The sequence below is a fragment of the Cornus florida genome, unplaced genomic scaffold, assembly GCF_030987335.1.
Source record: "Cornus florida cultivar Cherokee Brave unplaced genomic scaffold, ASM3098733v1 CherokeeBrave_3.0.0_Hap2_Chr07, whole genome shotgun sequence".
In the NCBI taxonomy this organism is placed as follows: Eukaryota; Viridiplantae; Streptophyta; class Magnoliopsida; order Cornales; family Cornaceae; genus Cornus; species Cornus florida.
Window position 1 is genome coordinate 84,333,916 of NW_026775577.1, and position 6,442 is coordinate 84,340,357.

Sequence of the window (6,442 nt, forward strand, 5' to 3'; positions counted from 1 at the left end):
ATTTGATATATGTTTGTCAAACACTCTGTTTAATAAATTAGATGATTCAGATTCATTATAGTTATATTCTATAATGAATGCACGTGAAGAATTGATGAAAGTTATACATGATTTTACATAAAAGACAAAGAATCTTTGCGTTAAAAATTTGGGGTGTGACACGTTAGGTCTATCATTACTTGCTTTTCATCGCCATCACCAAACGTGATTATACCATAAGTGCACTAACCGGACCCATTTCTCCCACTTACATTTCCCAACTAAGAGTGATAAATTCTGTGATATCGTCACATCAGAAAAAATAAAGGCAAATAGTACTTATAGTTTGATGAACGGCTAGGATCATTAGAGATTTGGATGGTTTTATCGTACAATTCACGATCAATTGCAACCTGATGGCACCCTTTGGATTCCAATCCACACTCTCTCTCGACCTCTCTCCCTCCAGTCTCCCCCTCCATACTCTATATATACAACGCATCCTTCAGAACCAGAACAAGCAAAATGGGAAACGACGAGGCAATATTTTTCACCACACCAGTAACCAAAAATCCCACAATACTGACCGGAGATTTTGAAGAAGAAGCTCAGGATTAGATTTTGTGTAAGTCCTCTGAAACCACCCTAAAATGGTCCATGCTAGTGGTAGTGTGTTTACAAGCATTCTTCGGTTGTGTGTGTTTTTTTTTTTGTTTTGTTGGATTTTGTGTTCAAAGATTGGTTTAGGTCGATTTTCCATTTCTTGGTATCTAACTTGGAACTTCTTCCATTGGTTGCTTCAGAAAATTTGAGTAGTTATGAACTTGCAAACAAACATGAAGTGGGTTGGTGACAGAAACAATTAGAGTTAGGAGTATTTAATTTCTTTCATTAAACACAATTTTCTGTCACTTGTCAAAAAAAAAAAAAAAAAAAGGTTAAAATAAACTGCTCAGTAAGTGGGTTGGTGTATGCAGTAACTTAATTTTATGATCGAAAATCAAAATCAACCGGACTATATATATATATATATGTACTTTGTAATTCAACTTTTGTTGACATGTCAAAACCTGAGCAGCTGTCTATCGGAAGATTGAGTGTATTACAGGATCAATAGCTGCTAACATCAGTACACTTAATTTTTTCAGTTCTATCATGTCTTTTTTCATATTGCTTGTTCAGTTTATATATGGTTGAAATAGTTGCATCTGAAGTTCATATTGCTTGTTTAGTTTATATAATCAATTTTCTGTTTCAGATTTTTTTTTTTTTAATTAATTCATTTGCTGATTTGCGAAGAACATAGTTTTTTTACATGTTTTTGAATTTTTATTGGGGTTTTAGTATATGAAATGGGATGATTTGCACTCTTTTAATGATTTGCTAATGTGACTTTTGACAGGAAAAATGGAGAATCAAAGTCATTTCCAATGTTGAAACTTATATTTCATTTGAAACATTGAATGGCAATCTCATTCAGGGCCTATTGGCAGCAGAAGCAGAGTTTAGAGCGCTACAGAGTGATTTAAATCCAATATTTCTATTACCATTTTCAATACGAGTTATATATTTGTTGTTACATGTATTGAAAATGGTAATAAGAATATTAAATTTAATCTGAATTCTACATCGGGTATATATTTGTTGTGAGTTTTATATGTACCACTCGCAATCATGGTGGACATGTGATGAAGTGCTAACAAGCAGACCAAACTTGAAGAGGGTAGAGTTGGTTCGTGAGCAGACCAAACTTGCGCTGGCAGCGCTTAAATCAGCAGAGCATTAGATTTCTGATCAGGTAATTTATGGTGGTTTTTGGTTGATGATCCCTAGAGACAGGAACGCTAGGTTAATTGTTGCATTTGTGTTTGTAGGAGTCTGGTTGGTAACTTTAAGTAATTATGAGTTTGACTTATTTTAATGACTTTAGATTTGTTGTTGTGGCTTGATAATCTGATCTTGACTACTATAATTGCAGTATTTGTTTCACTGCTGTTTACTCAGTATCATGGGAAATATTTCATATTACAATTGGCTTTGACATATTGCTGTTATCAATTGCTTGATCTGGAAATTTTGTTTTGTTGTCTTTGACATTGGTAACATGGTGGTTCAGGACAAGATTTTTTCATGGGTTTTTGGATGTGGACCCATTTATTCCTTTAATTTGAAATATCCCTGACTATGTAGGATAGCGGATCAACTATGAGGTTTCATTTGCCTACCTGTGTGTATATATATATATATGTATACATGCTTAAGGCATGTAATACTGATTTCTGATTGGGTGATCAAATGGTTTCATTTGCGTACCTGTGTGTGTATATACGTATACATGCTTAAGACATGTAATACTGATTACTGATTACTGATTGGGTGATTCAATGATGGTGATTGCAGATATGCATTTTGGAAATTGACAAGCGGAAAACATTTCATTGAATGAAATACAAGATTTATTTGCTTGCCTGCATGGATGTACGTAATACGTGTAACATCAGTAGAGTGTGATTGAATGAAGATCATGGTGGACAGTTAACAAGCAGCGGAACTGTTGGTTGAGCAAAGAATGCGGTTTTGATTCTTGATATGTTTACCTGAAGTATTAAGATTATATCCTAATCTTATGCATTGGTTACCCAAGTTGGTCAGGTTGATAGACAAATCTGGTCAATAGCCACGTTGGGTTGGGGAGGGGGAAATGCATTTTTCTCGGTTGTTCGCCCAGGGGAGGTGTGGATGAGTTTGTTGGGCATATTAAGGAAGGGACGTCTTTAGGTGGAGTGAAAGCATTTGACAATACATAAAATATTGAATTAATGATTGATTAATTGGAGAGCTCCTGTAGCATTGATTAATTGTCTGAAACAGTGTTGCCCTGTTATTGAAGGTTAGATTGTTTTCCACTTGAGGGAAGATTTATTGACTGAACCAGCAGGGAGATTTGATTTAGTTCAAGTTGAAGGTAATAAAAGAAAAAGGTAGGTTTAGATAGAATGTTGGCAAAAGAAATAGGGAAGGAACAACCGCATGTGGTTTATCATGGGATATGACACTAATTAGAGTTTAATGATAATAAGAAGTTTACATACCCAACCCCAAGGTGACATCATAAATATTTGGTTAGCAATTTGCGGTTCTTGCATAGGGCGCATTGTCATGCAACAACAACTTGATAATATAATAATCATTATTAATAATAGTAGTAGTTTGCAATTGCTATGATTAATTTTGCTGGATCTTAGGTTATTGTTGGTTTTCTTAATATGTTGGAACTTTGGAATTGTACAGTTCCCATAAATGTTCCATTTTTTTGCTCATGGTGTTATATTTATTAAAATGCTTGATTAAAATTGATTAATTAGCCTAATTAGTCTTTAATGAGATTTTTTTTTTTTGAAATCTAAAATTTATTAGATCTCTCTCTTCTTCCCCCCCTTCTTTGTCCCTCTTTTCTATTGTGGTCCTTTATATTTTGAAAATATTTTGTGATGTAATTGAAGGAACAGCTTAATTATTGTTTGGTGAATTTAACTTTTTTCTTATAGTTACATAAAATATAATATCTAGCTTGGTTGTTTAGATGGAGTGAAAGATCAAATGTGGTCATACATTATGACTTGGGGTTCTTCCGACTGTTTCTATCCCATAATAAATGATGTTTTTATGGTGTGCTATTCTGAATTTAGGTGTTGGTAAAATCATATTGTGTAACTGTAAAACAGTTTTAAAGGCCTCATCTCCATCCCTGCTTAACGTTTTACTTTTATTCAATTTGCTCTTACAAGTAATCATGAGTTTGTAGTTCTATCTTTCTTATCCTACTCTGAAATATTGCCTGTGGAATATCTTTTGATTGCGACTTCTTACTTTATTTACTTTAGATTTGTTGTTGTGGCTTGATAATCTGACCTTGACTACCATAACTGTATTATTATTTGTTTCACTACTGCTTAGTATCATGGGAAATATTTCATATTACAATTGACTTGACATATTGCTGTTATCAATTTGCTTGGAAATTTTGTTTTGTGGTCTTTGACATTGGTACATGGTCGTTTAGGACAAGATTTTTTCATGGGCTTTTGGATGTGAAACCATTTATTCCTTTAATTTGAAATATCCCTGAAGTTCTGAACTATGTAGGTTGGCGGATAAACTATGGGGTTTCATTTGTTTATATATGTATGTTTAAGACATGTAATACTGATGGGGTGATTAAATGATGGTGATTGTGGTCATGAATTGTGGAAAATTAACAAGCATGAAAACAGTTCATTGAATTTTATTTGTTTGCCTACATGGATGTATGTATTACATCTCATACTGGTAGAGAGATTGAATGAAAGATGATGGTGGGCATTTATGATAAAGTGGTAACAATTAGTTGAACTTTGGTTGAAGAAAAATGAGTTTTGATTCTTGATTGGTTTACCTTAAGTATCAAAGATTAAGTCCTAATCTGTTGCATAGGTTATTTGAGTTGAGTTTTGATTCTTGATTGGTATTCTTGATTGTTGTTCTTCCAGGAGAGGTGTGGATGAGTTTTTGGGCATATTCAATGGGTTTAAATTATGTATAACTAAGGAAGAATTTCTATAGAATTTTAATTTTTTGGCTAACGGGTTCCGCAGAATATATGACCCATGCTCCTTTAGTTTCTAAACGAGGGACCTAAGAACATAATTTCCTTTTGCAATTGATACGTTGATACTTGTGTATTGTGAGAGCTTTTATCTTTTTTTGTGTAATTTCCTTTTGCAATTAACATAATTTCCTTTTGCAAGAGAAGAAGAATATAGCGAAACATCACCCTCGGAACTATTGTAAGATCTTTATCTTTCTGTTTTTTCAGGGTCGGATGTGAGTTAGAGATATGAAGTGGAAGAACGCTTGCTCCTATGAAGGCACGAACTCTGTAGGCAAGAAAACAAAAAAAAAATGAACATCTATGCAATTATGAATTAGAAAGCAATAAAAAGATAGTGGCTCTTTTGTACGGAATGTGGCTGCATTTAGCATATACAACAAGTCTTTTAAATTCTTAGGTTATCCTTAGTGGACGAGTAAAGTTTACTTTTTAGTGGACGAGTAAAGTCTCGTGAGGGTTTCAAGAAATGATACTCACAACCATCAAGCTCTTTCTCACTTAAGAGGTACTAACATTTAAAACAAGCATTGCAAGAAAATTACCTTGCCATTTTTCAATCATTTCTAAGCAATCTCTTAAAATTTCAACAAGCAAGCAAATATGGTACTCCACTCCACACATCAAGGAAGATATCATGCAAATCAAAACAATTTTAGCATTTTTGTTCAATTTATATAATCAATTTTCTAATTTCAGAATTTGTTTCTATTTATTAATTCATTTGCTGATTTGCAAAGAACCTAGACTTTACATGTTTCTGAATTTTTATTGGGGTTTAGTATATGAAATGGGATGATTTGCACTCTTTTAATTGTTTCCTTGTGTCTTTTGACAGACAAAACGGAGAACAACATAGCCAATATGAAGACATATATTTTATTTGAGAATTTGAATGCCAGAGCACAACGGCAATCGAATGAAGTAATTGAGATGGGGGAAGCCACAGTGGATAACGCAAGATTAGTTGGACAACAAATTAACAATAATATTATTTTAATGAAAATTTTTAAAACGGATATAAAGTACACATATAAAAAATGACAGTAGGGATATTGAATTCAAGGTGACTTCATTTGCAACAACTTCAGTTGGATTCATCTGGCTAATAAGACATGCAGCTCTAAACCACCCCCAAGATCAAATTTAAACCATGAGATGGATAATTATCATGATGATGTGTGCACATATCTTATTGCCACAACAAATTAACTTGTGTTCCGTATGTTTCATTATTCATTGTAATCTGTTTTTCGCATGAATATTTCTGATATGCTTATTAAAGGTATCAGTTTCAACACTACGGCGTGTCACTATTAGGTAAAGACATTAAGTCAATTGATTTTTGAGGACATTAAACCCGTCACAATTTCAAAGGGGCTGTGTCCTATGGATTTGTGTTACAGAACTGTTGTACGCATATTCAGCCAAAGAAAGAATTTGGTTCCAGCTACTAATATGGTCACCAATAAGACAATGAAGTAGGTCACCCAAGCTGCGATTAATAATCTCAATTTGGTGTGAAAATAAGAGAGAAAATTTAATCTTATATTCAACATCTTTCATAATTTATTCGAATGTAAATTAATTATAAGAGGGAGATTATACTGTCATTCTAAACTTTTTTTATTGGGTTCTATTGTTAGATTTAAATGAATTTCTTTCTTTCTTTTTTTAAAAAAAAATTCAGTGTGTTGGTTAAAATGAAAGTTGTGTGACAAAGTTGTAATCGCTTCAATATAGTTGTGTCTATAATCCACTGTATGATCTGAAAATGTACTTGATATGTTGACGAGACGAATCACTGACACCAGC

The 6,442-nt window shown here is 33.2% G+C and overlaps 1 long non-coding RNA gene across 1 annotated transcript; it reads left to right on the forward strand.

Moving 5' to 3' along the window:
* The first annotated feature begins 422 nt into the window (after positions 1-422).
* Positions 423-5,002, forward strand: LOC132267365 (uncharacterized). Its single transcript, XR_009468989.1, has 3 exons — positions 423-604; positions 1,382-1,777; positions 2,380-5,002. It is a non-coding gene; the product is annotated as an uncharacterized LOC132267365 (long non-coding RNA).
* The last annotated feature ends 1,440 nt before the right edge of the window (positions 5,003-6,442 follow it).